Here is an 18,695-nt window from a genome sequence, read left to right as displayed (position 1 = left end):
AAGATATTAATGCTCTAATATAAAAATCGTTGCATTTTAAAATAAACACTTACCACAATCATAGCTGTCAGGCTGTAAGGCTGACGAAATTAAGAGTGGTCACATTCAATAACCAACCATACAAAGAGCACATCCCTCCTTAATTCAACCCAAACCATAATCTGAATCCTAATACGAAGTTAGCTCCATGCTAACAGCCATGCTAACGTATGGCAGCCATACAGTACAGTTATCAAGGTAATCCCGTGGATTAAGCGAGGATTATAGGCAGATTATTGGAGCAGCTCTCACCAGCGATATGGCATGCTCATACTGTACATGAAGCAGTGATGGAAATTATGGATCACTCTGCTGATTTGAATAGTTCATTCAGTTCAGAGTCATTGTCTGTACATGATTGCATTACTGTCCGTAACCACTCATTTGATCCATTCAGTTCGAAATGAAACTTGGCCTGTTTAGCTCATTTTCATTAGCTAACAGCTCAGCAACGGATATCTCATCAGATTGAGGATGCTGCTGTCTGTCAGTGAGCTTTCCTTTTCAAGTGAAGTAACATGCCGTATATTACAGCTACACTTAAAGTGGTGGTCTCAGTCACCAGTGAGGGGACCTACACTGTTAAAAGCTACTGATTGTAGCATCAGTATCTTGGAGACCTTGGAAACCTTTTCTCAATAATCTTCTGACTATGAGGAATGGAGTCCTAGGGAGAAAACTGCAAACTAATGTTAGAGCAGGTCTGATGATTTCACATGATTTCTGTATTTGAGTTTTTTTCATGCTGGTTTGAACTGGGTGGGGCTGAGCTGGAGATTTGCAATGCCACGCAATACAGTCTGGGGACCAGGGACTGAAACAATAACTCAGGCCAGGAATTTGACTCCATCCCAGGCCACCCTCACAAACTGTCAGGCTGCTGATTTATCCGCTAACCCTATTTGTTGATTCAACAGGTACCAGACTAGGTAGAAATTTGGCCTCCACGTTCATCTGGGAGGAGTTATCCAGATTAGAAAATAGAAAAGTTTGTGACTGACCAACAAACCAACAACATTATAAATTGGTAGCTATTATCAAAAGCAAACTCAACATGGAAAGACGGGGCTGGTGGTAGCAACAGTGTGGACTCACACTGCCAGCTAAAGCACTTCAGCAGGCAGCATACACAGGTGAAGTGATGCGAGAGGTCTTACCTTCCTGCTTCTTATATTATCGCTGGTTGACTGTTAACAGTGCAGGCCAAAACCACCCTCACGCCACCGGGAAATGTCCTGCTTCTCCAAATGGGCCGTCTGCCACTGCTGAGGACAGTTGAATGGTTGTTTGTGTACGTTGCCAGACCACTATCAACCAAATCTGATTAAACCGAACTCACACAGCTCTGATGCTTAGTAGATGAGATTTTGTGTGTGAACATCTTAATAAGTAATACTTGGGAGAGGATGTTTTTTTTCTGAAGTTGTACTCTGATTGTTGCTCATTTAGTCATGAATAGTTAAGGTTATACACAAGCTTTAATGAGAGTTCTCACAAATCTCCATTTCAGCCTTTATAGTGGTTTCTGTTTTCACAAGAAAGTCAATAATAATATTCCAATAATATTCCAAGATTCACATTGAACATATAATTGAGATTGTGTCTCTGAGACTGACCTCTAAACAAATCTATACGTCTATAGGTCCCCTCTGGGGTCACAAGTGCAGCTATTCCTGCTGCTGAGGTGAAGGAGAATCCTGATATAGTTCTATCCTTAGCTGCAATCGATCTGCTGACATACAACACTCGTCTTCCCTATCCTCTCATTTAGCCTCTCCTTTTTCTTTCCCCTCCCTCCTCCGTCCATCTCCCATCCCCTCAAACTGTCTCCAGTGTCAGTTTGTCGTTTTTCTGCAGCCCTTGATCTTTGCTAAATGCCCTGGGCCTAGCTTGGTGCTGCCTGAGCTCCCCTGGTGTCGTTGCTCTAGATCTTTCCGTCCTGTCCCTGCCAACGCAAACTGGCAACAGGAGCGCTTGAACACAGCCCTCTGGCCTTTCTCCTTGTTACTAAACTACCCAAAAGTGGGTTCAGATGCATCGTGTTGTGCTGGGACTCGTGAGTGCGGTCACGGTGTCCTGGTTTCGCTGCCTGGAGTAATGGAGGCTGAGAGCAGTCAGTCTCTAACACCTGACATATTAGCACTCAGGTTTAATGAGGTTCTAGCTTTCATACCCATTCACAACAACAACAACAACAACAACAACAACAACACTGACATTCAAAAAGTTAATGGCAGTACAGACCTGGATGCATCAGGAGGGAAATCTTATTCCTTGAATGCCAGCAGCTTGGACAGGTTGAAGTTTGAAGCTGTAGCTCCAGTGCACATGAAATTGTAAGGGCAGGTTAAACAGGACACTGAATCAAACCTCTCTTCTTACAACCTGCCAACCGTATCACGTTGCCTGGGAAGTGAATTGTCCCATATGCACTGAGTGCTCAAAGGGTTACAGCGCTGTGTTTTAAGCTCTCAAAGGGCTCTAAAAATGGCAGCATCCCTTACTGAGAGGCCTCCAGGGTGAAGGGCTTTCGAGGCACCGGAGTGTATTTTAGCTCATGTCCCAGAGCAGCACACTTCACCGGCACAGCGGCAAGAGCCCCAAAGACACACTCACAGCTACATGCTGGAGTCGCACGCACAGATCTGTACGCTGTCACAAAAACACACACTATAGGAACACACACTTCCTAAGACGAAAATGGTAATTATTCTCCCAGCATCAACTTCCTTCCTTTGTTGCTGGAGGCAGTCATTCACTTATTCAGGTCAAGGATTCTTCTATGATGAGAAATAAGTAGTAAAAAAAAAAAGACAGACAGTTACATGGGCATCAGTTGAGTTTGTTGAGCTGTGACACTTCACATGGTTCAACTTAAAATAGTTTGGTTTATCATTTAATATTTGGACCTCGGAAAAGCATCCAGGAAAAGCTGCTTGTTGCATTTAAACTTAGCTTAGTTATAATGCTGTTGTTGTGTCACTGTGTTGATTTATGCATCACTAAATTGAAATAGGTTGCACAGAGGAGTTCTTACTTGCAACCAGTAACAGATTACGCAGCTAACTGCCAAAACTAGCTTAGCTAGTTAGTTTACTGTTTAGATTGAAGAGTAAAAGAGATGATATGGACAAAAAATCAAACTGTTGTTTCATAAATAAGTAAACTGTTAATGTTACATTAATTATTAAAATGAAATGTAATTTAAATTTGTGATATTGAACTGAATGAATAAGTAAGAAAAACAAGTGAAACAAAGTCATAACTACATTTACAATATTTTAGCACCGAAGGAAAGAATTTGTCATTTTCAGAAATATGCTCATTCACTGTCTTGGCGAGAGTGAAATGGCAAGACTCATGTCTGCTAAATTATGAAGCCTAGCTACAGCCGGTAGCTGGTTGGCTCCAAAGACAAGCCTGGTTCTGTCAAACTGTAATGACCTGCAACGTGTTAGTGAGTCTTAAATGTGCTATTTTGCTACCTTTGTACTAAGCTAAGCCCATTTCCAATATTTGTGCTAAGCTAGGTGTAGCTCCATATTAAATATTATAGATTTTAAAGTTTAATAGATAGTTTGGCTCTTTTGGAAGGAATGTCACAACTCATGCTGCTTGCATGACTTCCTGTTTACATAGTAGATTGTTTTTGATGCGACAGTATTACAGATGTTTTCTTAGCATATTAGAAAAAAGAAGTTTTAATGGTTCAACCTGATTCTGTAAATCTCTCTGAATCAGTCTGAAACAAGTTAGCTGTTACTAAAAAACAACTTTACCCAAAGTAAAATTAGTCATAGATTTAGGGACTGCTGGTGTAACTGGGTGTCTCTCTCTAAGCTGACACAGCAGTGACGTAGGTTGGATATTTCATGACATAGACCAAATCATATCTCATCAGTCGCCATTCTTTCCTCCACATTGTTCCCAGAAACTTAGTCAGCATAACTGGATTTTGCAGTGTTTTACAGTAACTGTTACGCCTCACAGGGACTTTGCCAAAGCTTTGGATTTAATGAAGTGACGCAGGACAGCTATCAGGGTTTTTTTTTTTTTTTTTAAGAACAAGCAGGACCCAAGAGAGTGGCAGCAATTAGGAAGATCCAGGTGAAAAACAAGTGTAAAATAGGAAAAAAAAAATGATGTAGAGAGGAAGAAAGGGATGCAGTGGTGAGAAAAACAACAGAGAAAGCTCTGATCATGTGGAGCTGATGAGGGGCGGGGTGTGAAAGGCAGATGGGAGAGGCAGGAGCATCAGTCTTTTCCAGCTGCTTGCTGGCACACACACTGACGACAAGGTTACGACCCTTCTGCCTCTCTTTTCTGTCTTCCTCCCTCTGTCTCTCCACTTCATTTTCCGACCCCCTCTTTCACCCCCCCCCCCCCTTTTTTTCCACTTATCACATCTCTCCTGCAGGCGTACCGTATGACATTTTATAATCACCCTGCGAAAAACCACCAGTGCAGGACACACACACACACACATACATTTACTCCTTACTTGGCTGACGTTCCACCTCACACCCTATGGCGATCACACATCCTTCGAAATGTGTGACTCATATGACGGATGTATTGAATGAATCTATAAAATTAACCACAATTTTTGGCCGTGTTTGTATTTACAGATCATGTACTGTATGTGTAGGTGAACTGTGTGTGTGTGTGTGTGTGTGTGTGTGTGTGTGTGTTTGTCATACTGCTTCAGTCTCACACAACAGAAGAATTACGAATATTATTTCATCTTGTGCTGCTCTTTTGCGCCATGTACGTTAAATCTTGTTATCTTTACATAACACAAAGTTGCCCTGAGAAGATCCACAAATCCCTTTGGTGTGTTACAGTTGGCGATTACGCTGATTGGGGCGTTGATGTGTATCTCTGTAGCAGAAGTGGTGTGTATGTGTATGTGTGTGAGTGTGTGTGTGTGTGTGTGTGGGTGTTTTGAAAAACAGGGCTGGGAGCTCTTGCTTAAAAGTCATCATATTAGTATAAGGCAAAGGACATTGCTCTCTAATATACTTACATAAAGGGGATTTAATCTCCACTTCGCGTTCTCACAACCATAATCTAACTCTCGCTCAGCCTTGCTTATTTCGTGTGACTTCTCTCTGTCCTGGGAAGATTTGATCTAACGTAGCTGATGACACATCTCTCACATCTGCAGCAGGTTTTCGGTTCAAAAAGAGGCTTTCTGAAGGGAAATGTCAGACACTGTGACGGTATTTAAAGAGTTGGAACTGGAGTAATGTTAAGTCAGTGTCTGGAACATATGGTAAAAAGGTCCCTGAGTTCCCAAATAAAGCAGAGGCATGCAGTGTGTGTGATAAGCAGGGAGGTGAAGAAAGCTTGGGAAACAACCTAAATGCTATGCTTCAGTGAGGTGTTACGAGGAGTGACTGGAAATGTACGCCATAGCACCGCGCCATATTACAGCTGTGTCACTTCCACACTTCCTGCACCGGTAACGAAAAGAGAAGAAAAGGATCTAAAAATACCAGCACACTCCCGACTTTCTGTCAGGATGGCAAGGAGACAAGTCAGCGAGAATTTCCCTTTCTCGAGTGATCGTGTTGCAGCCATAGAGGCCCGCGAGCTGCGTGGTTGAGGTATCCCACAATGCACTGCCGTGACTTGTTTCGGTACTGGCGTGCAGCACTCGCTCTGGGCTCAGATGGAAAGATCACACGTTCAGACAACTCCTTTTCTCCTATGTTCCTGCTATGCTTCCTCCCTCCTCATCTCCTGCAGGCTCGGCTGTGAAGTTCACACATCACATGTCTGCTGATACTGAGCAAAGAATCACCTCCTTGCTGCTTAGCGGCTCCTCCAGTTTCTCATTTTTACCCTAGCTGTGGATTACAACTGCCGGAAGTGTGATTCTTCACTACACCTGGGTGATAAGACAATCTGTTTTTCTGTTTTCTTATTTTAGCACTGCATAATTAGCATTTTCTACATTGTAGAGGGGATCCTTAAAAAAAAAAAAACATGTGTACAAAACACAAGACCTCCAGCACATCATTAATTAATTTAATGTCTGATCTTCCATTATGATATTTCACTCAGGTAGGCATCACATATTTTCAGCTTAATTGTGTATCATTTGCATTGCATTTAACTGCTGCCTGACAGCACATCATACAAAACAACATGCAGAACAACATTTACAATTATATTTTTGTCATAATTAACCACGTAAATCCCGGATAACTCATGACAGTCCTATTTCTAAAATACGGCAAAATACAAACTAGCTTTTGAACATTAAATATTCTATTTGATATTCAGTCTGTAATGATTGAGTGATGCTGCTGCTGCTGTTCTCTTTGCTAATGTAAATCACAGAAAACTAGCCTGCCGCACTAAAATGGAGAATTATGACACCGAGCCATAGGAGAAGCATTTTGAGTCCAAAATGGAAAAATCATCTTTAAAAGTCAGGCTGTTGCTGACGTTGTGAAATCCTGTGTCACTTTATCGTAAGAGCTTTACAGTGAAGTTAGCTTGTAATTCAGTGAGGCAGCAGAAGCACCACGATCGAAAAGAACATAATTAGATTACATTAATAATTAACATTAACATTAATTGGGGCTCTTAGATTGTGTTTTAATTAATTCCATTAGTTCTTATTTGTTCAAATTATTTCTATTTTAAATGACAGCGTCTAAACTACAACTCATCTGAAATCAAATTTTTTTCATTGATATTGATCTGAAGGAATTTTTCTTCATTAAGACATTTAGTTGAATGTGAATAAACATGCTGTATTGATGAAACGTTCAGGAGCCGATGGGTTAATGTAATTGGAGACAGAAATGAGATGAACACCTCAGTGTGTATCATCATAACGCTTAAATATACACTATACAACAGTATTTTTTCCTAATTCAATTCAAGCTTGAGGCGAAAAGCCAAAAATTTTACTTTTGATGAAATTAAACAGCAGGATAACTGTGTTTAGAGTTCTTGTAGAGTTTTTGTAAATTTGATTAAGAGCTGTGATACAGTTACATCAGAAATTACAGCTTTTTTTTTTTTTTTTTGCAAATTCCCACGAGTCGAACAACACATTAAACAGGACATTGATAGATCACATCACAGTTCTGTATGAGAAATTAAAAGCTTAACATTTGTTCTTGATTTCTTTGCGACTTTCTTTCTTTCCTTCTCTCCGCCAGTCTCTCTCTTCCTCTCTGATTTTCATCCCCGTCTCTGTTTAATGTGTCAGCAACAACACAGAAACAACTCTCGTCTCCACCGAGGACAGTCACAGCAGCACAGCACTGTGATCAGTGACAGCCTGGTACGCCGCCTGGCAGTCACTGTCACTGCTTCCATTTAAGCTCACATCTACTCTATTGTGATCTGCTAACAGTATTCTGCTAAGGAGCTACCATATGCACAGGACAGAGGCTGTTTAAAGCTGACAAGCAACCTGCTCATCCCAGGCTGTGAGGGACGTGGGGGGAAAAGGAGTCGGGGCTCTTGACATGAATGCAGGAGTCATGCTGTCCTGTTGAACATTAAATGATAACAAAGTGTTAAGTCCAGGTTCTACCACATCTGGAAGGATTATAAAACTGAGCCATGTTTAATCATGAAAAACAGTTTTATTCTCAACTGTGTGGTTGATATAAATAATAAAAAAAAAAGAGTCTGAATATATTTTCCTCTGACACTCAGCAAATCAGGTTCATACAGTTCAGTGAAGATCACAGCAAAGCATCAACAATGAACAAATAATGAAGATTCTCTCTTTCAGTTGAGTCGCTTACTTCTCGAGTATTCTTATTCATTTAGTCATTGTTCCATAGCATATCAAGACCATTGATAACAGACTTTTAAAGGTGTATATAGAATAATGCCCCCTGAAATAATACAAAACAATACCAAAGTCAATGTATTTTGTTGCTGTTAAGTTCAACTTCGGTGAATTCTGACTCGACTCAGATTCACAACATGGACCAGCTTGTAAATTGCCTTGACAGCGCTGACCTTTCGAGGGAACCGAGACCCGGAGAGTCTAAAACAGAGGAAGCTATCATATTAGCTATGTTGAACTGTCCAATTATATAAAACCGCGCTGCCAGAGTATAAACTGCACCCCAGACGAGAAGCAGCATGAGTCCTAGGTAATTGTGACATACAGTGGAAATATGTTCCCATGAGTTAAACAGATCAGCTGCAGTTGAGAGCACATGTAGTCGCAACGCACCACTCTCACAGCATTAGCTGTTTCGTGGGGATGTTCAAAGAGCGGGCACTTCCTGTAAATTTCAGAGACATTAATGCTTCTCTGAATTTACAGATTCTTGGATTTTTGTTTGTTTGTGTTGCTGGTTGGTTGCAATTTCAAGACTTTAAAGATGTTTTATGTAACACAAGACACATCATGAGCCGGAATAAGCAGTCGACGCCACAAACCAATCCCGTCAACTTGCAATGACAGGGGTTGGGGGGCAAAATAAACCTGAGGCCTTGTCAGTACAGAGAGCGAGAGTTTGCATCAGCTCAACCACTAACACTGTGTCAGCCACTGCCAGTTACAAGCTAACAAACAACATAAACAAATAAAAGATGCTAACTAACCTTTCTGATACGTCCGCTAGTCACCGATTTTGGCCACAACAGACTCCTGAGTCTGAGTCTCTCTGATGTTTCCTCCTCTAACCATCTTGATACTCTCTGCTGTTTCACCTGTCAACCTGGAGCAAGCAGCGGAGGTGGGCGGGGCACAAGGCCTGGTACAGAATTTCTCAGTTAGGAAGTGAGCGTAGATGTGCTTCCAGTTCCAATTGTGGATTTTCCTTTTCACTTTTTACGTGGGAAAACCATGTTAAACAAAATATTAATCATAGCAGAGGAGTTTTACATAGTTCAAAACATGTCTGGAGAGGAGCTTTAAAGTCATTTTTTTAAATTTTTTGGCCAGTAGTAGGGTTTGTTTTTCCTTTTTTTATTTGCATGCCATAAATGCGCACGAGGGAGCACATTCGTTCAATCATTTACTCGGCCTTTAATTATAGGCTACGAGTTGGTCCAATGAGAGCATTTCACTCTCTTTTGCAAGGCCATTAAAACAGCATTAAATGAAATCTGAAACATAAGAGCATAAGATAAGAGCAGCCAGAGCTTAAACAATTAATCAATTAGTTAGTTATCGACCACTGTTATGCTAATCACTCCAGTATTCCATATCTCCGCTTCTCTCTGTTATATATTAAACTGAAAGACTTTACAATGTTTTATGACGAGGGAAATTCATTAAACATGTTTTTGTTAAAGGATTCACACAATGCTTTTTGATTGGAAACACTGAATGTAAACATAACTTTGTTTGTTTACAAGAAAAACTCCACAGTGGACCTTTAAGTAGCATTTTAATGCAGGACCTTTAATGGAGTATTTTGTTAATGAGGTACCAAAATGAGTGCTGCTGTTCAGCCCTGTCGATCAGTCAGATATGACAGCCTTGATGACTAATTCAAATCAACAGCTATGGGAAACAGCAGCTTTAACAATAATTCATAAACAAGACTGCTCATTAGTGTGACTGCCTAATCTAATCAGTCAGTATGAATGAGTATAACCACAGTGAAACTCACATTGACTGTTTATAATAAAAGTGAAAAGGTATCTCCACAAACAAACAAGTGTCAAATGAGAGGAAAGAAAACAATAATCTAATTATTACAGCAGTTCACATCGTAAGAATATCATGCTGTGCCCTGTTAATTGAACAGCCTCCACAGAATAATACTGCTCTTCTGCTCACAGCTCCACAGTAAAAGGTTGCTACGTGATTGCACCAGCAGCCGGAGAAATGAGTCTGCAGTCATTACGGCTGCTTGTAAATGCATCCAAGCCAGCCGGCGCCAGATCGATTTTTCTATTTCTGATTGGCCCTCTGTTATTGCCCAGAGAGCCCCTGCGAGAGGCTGCCGGAGGGGGGGGTGGCGAGGGTGGGGACGGGGGACGCTGAGCTTAATTGATGCTGTCACGGTATGAAATAAGTTATAATTTTTCACCCGGAACATTTTACCTCACTCCACTCACTGGAAATACAGCTCAACTCTCATGTAAAAAAATAAAAAATAAATAAAAATACAGGCACAATATCCCCCACTCTGTTTATATTCATGCGGCTAAGGTGGAGACACAGCTGGTGGTTATTCTTCCATAAAATTCCTCACATTCTGCTCGAGGGTGAGCAAGGTAACCTAAAGCGAGAGAGAGAGAGGGAGCGTGGAGAGTCGGGGGAACAGAAAATAATTTTGTTATGCCTACTGTACAGCTTCCTAAGAGTAAAGGGACTAATTAAACCACTTGTTTATTTCTCAGAGAGCCTTTTTAAAATGGGCCGAGAGACACAAAAGCAACTAAAAAAAAAAAAAAAAAAAAAAAAAAAATGTACTGAAAGAAGATGAAAGGCATCTTGAGCAGGGACAGGAAGAGATCTGATGATTGAGTGGGAGAGATGCAGAGGAAAAAAATCATGTCAAGAAGTGAGGGAGAGAGAAAAGAGAGAGAAAGAGAGAGAGAAATAGACCTGTGCTCTGGGAGAGAAGTGATAGATGGCAGGAGAGGAAGAGGCTGCTTTTGAGATATGATCTCAACAGGTATTGGTTGAAGTGTGTGGCGAATGTGTGTCCTTCCACCACGCCTTATCAGTTGAGATCTGTTGGCCACATACACACACATATGCACACACTCTTTTCTCCCCCCTGACTTCATTAGCCAAACCACATGCCGAGCTCTGGGAGTAATTGGCTGCCCTTTCAGCCTCCTAATGGCTAGAGGAGAGGAAAGGAGAGGAGAGGACAGGAGGTGAACTAGCAGATTTACTGTCATTTATTAAAAATCCCCACTCGGAAGTTATTCTGCTTCTTGCTTTCATGTGATTTCTTTTATCCTTTTTTTAATCCACTGCTCTTTTGTGGTGCTTTCCTGTTCCGACCTAATTTTGTTTTTATGCTTTTATTAGAAGACAAGAGGAGGAATCACATGGCAGTTCTGTCATATTATTCCAGACCAGTGTCTTTTGATTGGATTCACTGGAGACAGAGCAGATAGATCTCCCTACAATAAACAGTCATGTTGCTTTACGTTCACATTTGATTTGTTCAGACTCATTTGAACCATTAAGACCGGATGCGACATACTCCCTTTAAGACTGGATGAGATGTACACGCCTAGTGTATGATTTTGTTGTTTGTAAGACATGTGACCGATGAAATGCATCTTGATTCACTGAAATTCGGGCCAGAAAGGCAAAATGCATCATGGGATATGTATTTAATTAGTTTTTTCTGCAGTTTTAGATGCAAAAAAAAGTTTTTAATAGTGCAGTTCGAACAATGGCTGATGTGATATTGAAGCAGAGTACAGCAGTTACCTGGATGAAAACAAAGAAAGACACTGATTTCAACCTGCTAAGCTACTAACCAGCTAGTCAAAGCTCAGGGTGAGACATGTCAGAGGAGGAAGAGGAGGAGGAGGAGGATCGCTAGCTAGACGTAAAGATTTACTTGATACACCGCTCCCACTGACATAATAACTCAGCCTCTGAAGCAGATAGATACATGAAATAAAAAACCATTTGAGACATTAAACATTTGGCTTTTATTATAAATTGTTGCCTTTAACCTAATGTTCATCAACATAAAAAAAAGAATCACTAAACCTTAGAGTTTATACTGAACTGAGAATGTTGTCAAATGTGCTTGTTTTTCCAGCTATATCCAGTTTCAAAGGGCAAAGGTCATGATTTATAATAAAAGTTAAATGTCTAAGGTCTCAGGCAGTTTTTATTTCATGTTTCTGTCTGCTTCAGATGCTGAGTAATAAAGATTTTGGTGAGCGTCAAGTCAAAGGAGGTTGTTTTAGAGGGCACCTCAGGTCTTAATGGGTTAAAAGCAACTCCAGTTCAGCTACTAACAACCACTATTCCCAGGTTCATTCACTAAGGATTCTCTCATGATTGAGCCCTGGGCCACATCGAGCGTCGCCTCAGACTGATGGGCAAAAAATCTTTGGTTTTCAGGGCAGTGCTGTGTTTTTGCTTCCAGCCAGTCCACCTCCAGCAGAGCAGCAGCTCTCAGCCTTATCACGGGCATTATCAGACTGTATGTCCGACGGGCAGGAGACGCCCCTCCCCGGTAGGATCAGGGCAGATTATAGGGCTGACAGCATGCATGGGAAACACAGACCTTGTGTCAATCCATGCAGGCCACGTCACACTCACATATGAAAACACAGCCACACAGAGAGGAGGCTTACCAGGAAACGTTACTCTGCCCATCAGAGAAAAGGAGAGCTCCGCTTATTTAACACATGAAGTTCATTTTACTCATCCCGAGGAGTAAGTGCAAACAGTTGTATAATGTCTTCTGTGATCCTGGAGGGAGATTTTCAAGTCTGATAAATAACCCTGATGATGTCATAGTGATGTCATTGGGGTTATTTTTGGCTCATGCTTAAGACTTAAATGTTTTTTTTTTTTTTTTTACAGTAAGCCTTTGTTACAAACTGGAAGTGTGTGGTTAGAAAAACATGAGTCAGGGAAAGTCTAATGAATGAGTTGCATTATGGAAATTGTATGATCCAGTGTTTTTGGAGCTTGGTCCGTACTGGGGACAAGTCCGGGTGTCTCTGCCTCTGCAGGATACATTTTGACCGTTCTTTGTTGAGACCTCTAGACCTTCGTCAGGAAGATTTAAACACTTCTGACGAAGGTCTGGAGAGACCGAACTTTCCAACACCTGCGAATATCTTCATCGAGAAGACTGTTCTTTCTTAAAATGTTTCTTGTCTCTCGTGAGTCCCCCGAACGTTATGAGTGCAAATCAGTTGCCCTTTAAGGTGTTTCCAGGTTTTTGAAAACACCATTAGTCAGAAATGTCAGCCTCAAACATCGGTGTAATTCCTTATGGTGCTCAGAATAAATAAAACTAACATATATACGCAGGTGGCTGTTGATTTACTGAGGCAGGCTGTCCAGATATAATACAAATACATGTGCAGGCAACAGTGAGGTGAGTAAATTGAGAAGACAGGCCCCGTATCTGCTTGTGCAAAAAACAACCAATAAAACTCTTACAAAATTTTTTTTCATCTGCCACCTATATCATTTAAGTTTAGACTCTAAAACTATTTGGTTAATGTTATCTTGTCCTGGTTGAAGGTCCTCAAAGCTTCTTTTCTCCATCAGATTTCTACCATGACTAATGAAATCCTACATGAACACAAAATTGTCGGTCAAAGTTTGAGCAGTTTTAGTGACTTCATATGAAAAAATATTGAGATTTTTGTTGTTTCTGTTTTTCTTGCTGGTTTGAAGTGGGCGGGACTAATTTGGAACAAGGTGATGTCACATTTATGCGCCCAAATATGAGTTTTTTTTTAAACATTTGACTCAAGACCCACAGTCTCAGCTGTCAACATCAAACACTATAACAACAGCAGTAACAGTGTCACTATATTTTCTACGAACAGAAAACTGGACATTTGTAAACATCTGAACATACAACGCTGCAGTCTACTTCCTGGTTGGGGAAGTCTTGTATTGAGAACATCAGTAATAGCAGTCATTACCATCACAATCATGATGATAATGGTTCATGGAGAAGTGGCTGCTATTAACAACAAAGTGCGGAAGACAAAATGCAACATTACTCTAATAAAAAATAAACAAAACCATTTCCTCCCCATTACTGCGTTATACCACCAGACCACAGAGCCGTTTTACACTGACTCCATCTCTTTACTTTCCTCTCAGTGATTATGGTCTTTTCTCCATAAAGCCCTTACTGTTGTCCTTTGAGAAAATACCACTGGCCTTCCACATCTATCATGCTGCCAGAAGATATAAAAACATGGCTTCTCTTGGAGGGGGGGGGGGGGGGGGTAACCCATCCCAAAGCCTGGAGGCCTCTCAGCATCAGAAATAGTGAAAGATTTTACTTGTTTCTCTGGAACAAAGTGCAGAGCTCCAATATGCTGAGCCTGTGTGTCTGTATCCCATGATCCACTGCAGACCTCGCACTCACATGACATCATAAAAAAAAAAGAAAAAAAAAAAAAGCTTAATTCAAAGTGACTTTCGGGTTGTGTTACTTATGTATTCCATGCATCCGTGCGGCATCTTGTCGAAGAATTTTTTCATACGAGAGCAAGGTCACCTATATATAAGCAACACTGCATTGTTCCTGTGAAAGCCTGCGGTGTGGACCAAAGACAGAATTACACTGCACACAGAGGAGAGAGGCAGGAAACAGCCATTGAAGAGAGTAAGCGATGATAATGAAACCACTTCCCTCTCTCGCTGCACCTGCCACACTGACACACACCTCGACTACGATATCTATCATTCGAAGGGTACTTAACGCTTCAGGGTTAAAACCTCTGCTCATGTGTATACAAGTTATGAGTGTGTGTGTGTGTGTGTGTGTGTGCAGGCAAGTCTGTTTATGAGCCCGAGTGACTGAGGGAGTAGTGCTCCAGCACACATTTATCTTCTTATGTAACAACTAGACTAGCATTAGCACATGCAGGCTAAACACTGCCTCGACCCACCAAAACATCAGCAGCAGGAGTCTGCAGCCCGAGCAAACTGAGCCAAGCAGGTTTCCGTAGGACACGATCCCCCAAATGCAGATCAATTTGTTCGGGTCACGCCACCGCCGTGCGCTACATTCCCATTAACCTAAGGTTAGGACCCAACAACAGCCACATTATCAGCTCTCTCATCATTCTTTTCATTATTAGCCACCAGAGAATGACCACAGCGCCCTCCGGCCCTACAACAGCCGCTCATGTGACTCCTTTGAATATTCCTGGGTGGGGAGGAGGCAAGGCGACTTTCTGCACAGATTTCACTTCTTGGTGCCTAATGCCAGGCCTGACAGAAACCAGTTAAATCTGAGAGGATTATACTGAAGGCGTGCAACAGCTGGGTGGCATTTAGGGAAGAAAATGGAGAGGCAAATGCATCAAGTAGTGCATGGTATGAAAGGGTCTGAGTCAGATATAAGCAGGCTTGTTTCTTATTATCTCAAAGGAAAGGAGAGCAGAGGTCTTTAACACCTTAGTGACAGATGATAATTAAAGGTGGCATGTTGTACATCCCGAGGGCCCCTGGGCCCCTGCCTCTTATTTTATTTATGTAGCCCCCTCACTGCTGTCAATCAGAAGTCATCTGTATGGATAAAATGATAAAGCACATGTTTTGCATGTTATGTGAGATGCAGAGATAAGGGGGTGTGGGATAACTGAGCAGACCACAAGCTGCATTATTAGCACTCTGGTTGGTTAGAAAAGCTCAACCTATTACAAGTGTTATAATCTAATTTGCAAAGTCTCCTATAATGGCCTTGAATCATTTAACTCATATTATGGTCATCCAACTGGTCTGTAGGTAAATTGCATAAACTTATTACTGAAAGACGTTTTACAGAATTCAATAACCTATCAGTTTATAATATTACTATGTGACAAAATAGCGTTAAGTGCTGCGGCTCAGCCAATGCAATTCATTACACACATACTCAGCGGTCTCATCAGGAATATTAGAGCCTTGGCAATTATCAGCAGGAGAAGAAATTAGGCAGCTAATAACGGCTTTCTTTTTTTCCTACTGTTTTTGAATGCACCTCGTGGCTGTGAGGCTGAGGAGGACACCTGCACGGTCCACTACCATGCGCATCCATCCTCGCCTCTTGTCCCGCGTTGAGATCATTCATAAAAAATGGCAGGCCTGTGCTGCTATCACCTCATTGGCTGCGCAAAATAAGGTTTTTCTGCCTTTTAATTTCAGCGAGTTGCTCGATTGAAGCACTCATAAGATAAAGCACCGTGACGCGCACCCTGAGATCTGAGCACAGGAATAAAGCGCGTGTCTTAATGCGATGAAACAAACTGCAGGGGGGTACACGGGAATGTTTTCAGCTCACACACTCTTGGTTGTGCTATAGGCTACTCGGCGGTTTATTGTCACCACACAGCCGGAATTCGCAGCGTTTCTGTGGGTAAACAAAACCCGCCTGTGTCGCTTTTCCAGAAGCTGAAACATCATTAATGGTAGCATCACAGGACACATTAGGATAATAGTTTGGATAGGCTAAATATACGTGTGTGCATGTCGACCCCCTTTCCTTACCCGATAAAGCCGAGGCAGTGTCGGTGCAGCTGGGGATGGGGGGGTTATCCCTGCTCCGGTTCAGCGGGGCTGGTGTGTAGGACAGCCGGGAAGAGATGCAGGAACGCGGGGCTCGCTCTGGACGCTTCCCTCCTGGACGAATAGTGATGCTTGGACCGTCCGAGACCTCTGTTTCTTACTGCACGCTCACACACGCATCCACACACACACACACCACGCACACACAAACACACACACACACAAACCGAGTGGCCGGCTGAGTGACTGACTGACTAAGTGGCCCTTGGCTACAGCAGCCGAGCCCTGCAAACCATGTTACTATGCAGGCGAGAGGCAGCAGTGATGGTGCTGCGGTGCGGAGCTGGTTCTGGCTGCTGCTGCTGCTGCTGCTGCTGCTGCTGGCGTTTCCTCTCCTCCAGGGGCCGGGACGGGATGGCAGCGGAGGACAGTGTTTTAAAGTGGTGTGCGCCGGTGGAGTGGATTTAAATGGGGGGATGGTGTCGCCGGGATTACGTGGTAGGGGTTTAATTAGATAGCGCTGCGCCTATTGGCACCGACATTGCGCACAGCCCTCCTCCTACTCTCCTCTCTCTCTCTCCCTCTCTCTCTCTCTCTCTCCCAGTGAGATAGATAGATGTGTGTGTGTGTGTGTGTGTGTGTGTGCGTGTCACAACATAGAATAATGGCGTACCATGCTGTGTGTATAATAATATAGTTCACTGCTCCGCATTTCTGTTGTCAGTGATTGGAGATGAGGAGTGCACATGGGGTCACAAACAAGCACCTTGGCTACACTATAAAATGTAAATACACAATAAATCACTGTAATGTTCCCATATAGAGAAAACAGCCTGCTGTGCTTATGGTACAGTCATACATTTTTAATCGCTACAGCAGCTGATCCCTTTGGTTATAGCAATGTACCAGAAATGAACAAAAACAGTCATTAACCAAGTTTCAATCCAAATCAATTTCTAGGTTAAATGTGCGTTTCCATCCACTTCTGTTATGTGAACATTAGGAGCTGAGTGCATCCAGATAAATAGTTTAATGGTACTCCAGGCAGCTGCTATCAAGCCGCTGAAGAAGAAGAGGCTGAAATGAAACGGCATGATTAAAAGAGGACCTGTCAATCCTCAAATGATGGAGAGCAATGTTGAAAGCGGTGATTGAAAGGTGATTTTGGTGTAGTGGTCAGAGTTGGTACTGCAACATCCAGCAGCATCATGTGACACAAACTGGCCCAGAATCCCTTTTCCCCACACAATTACTAGAAATTGAGCATTTGTATTAGGTCTAGTCCACACATACGCAGGTACTGTTATTTTAAAACGTAGCTTTTTCTATGTTTGCATGTGGCCTTGCGTTTTAGGTCACTGACAACTAACTTTTTGCAAAGCTCCCTCCAGGGCGAAGATGTTCAGAAACTCCAGCCCAGTCCTAATGTCCACCCTCATGGACTCACAGACAGACACTGTAAAATCATCAAGTGCAGGAGGGATCTGTAGCAGACATTTAAGGCCCTTTATGCACACTTTCTGTAGGTCATTTCTATAGACTTTGCTTAAGGGAATCACCCATAGCTCATAGTGTTGTGATTTCACATTCAGGGTTACCATGGTTACCAGGGGACACCGGGAAGTGTAAAAAAAAAAAAAGGTAAACAATCACCATAAAACAGAAAAAAGAAAAAGATAGAAGAACGGTTAACAAACAAGCATGAAAGGAACAAACCCAAACGTTTCCATAGAACTGTGTGTGGTTCCTAGTGAGCCTGTGATGGCATGATGATGAATTCCACATCTGCTTTCATCAGATCTGAACCAACATTAATAGTTTGTTTACAAACAGGGAGCTCAGGGAGGAAATACAACATGTAGAAGGCTGCAGGCAGCATGTTTCATGCATGTTTCGTGCTGTCCCATTTTTTCTTCATAGCATTTTGAGCCCTTGCAGCCTCTCACACTCAAGCACTTACCAGGTGCCGTCAGTTAAGTCTGTGAGGGTTCAGGGTTCGGGTCTTAGGGGGGATGTTAGGACTGGGCCTCTGTTTTTGGGGTGTGAGGTTATAACTTTTCAGGGTTCTGATTGGCCAACTTGACTTTAAGGTGAGGATTATATCGCTGCCTTTTGGTTTGGCATGTTTTTGCGTTTGTGTGGATGCAATTTTTTTAACCAAGAAAAACCCCCTTTTCAATAAATATCTTTGTACGTGTGGACTAGGCCTCTGAGCATCATAAACCCCCTGAAATGAAATGTATTTTCATAATTTGATCCATTTGATGTTTCATAGGAATGAATAGGGAACCACCTTTGAATGAAAACACTCCTGTTTTTTATTCACAAAATGAAAATGCACATAAAACAGGTTGATTGAAACAGATTCTCTGCTCTTTTTATAGTGCAACCCCACTGTTTCTCATATGGAGGCACACACACACACACACACACACACACACACACACACACACACACACACACGCATCAGAAAATTTGG

At 42.1% G+C, this 18,695-nt stretch overlaps 1 protein-coding gene across 1 annotated transcript in view; it reads right to left on the bottom strand.

Moving 5' to 3' along the window:
* The window catches only part of LOC111233158 (hippocalcin-like protein 1), a 37,001-nt gene extending 20,371 nt beyond the window's left edge, over window positions 1–16,630 (bottom strand). Inside the window, exon 1 of the mRNA XM_022760915.1 lies at window positions 16,199–16,630. The gene's annotated coding sequence lies outside the window, so the exon portion shown is untranslated. The remainder of the gene's footprint in view (window positions 1–16,198) is intronic.
* Between the last annotated feature and the right edge of the window lie 2,065 nt (window positions 16,631–18,695).

Source organism: Seriola dumerili, unplaced genomic scaffold, assembly GCF_002260705.1.
Source record: "Seriola dumerili isolate Sdu_G_001 unplaced genomic scaffold, Sdu_1.0 BDQW01000378.1, whole genome shotgun sequence".
Lineage (NCBI taxonomy): Eukaryota > Metazoa > Chordata > Actinopteri > Carangiformes > Carangidae > Seriola > Seriola dumerili.
Note: the sequence above shows the minus strand (reverse complement) of the source record. Positions and strands in the feature narration are given on the sequence as shown.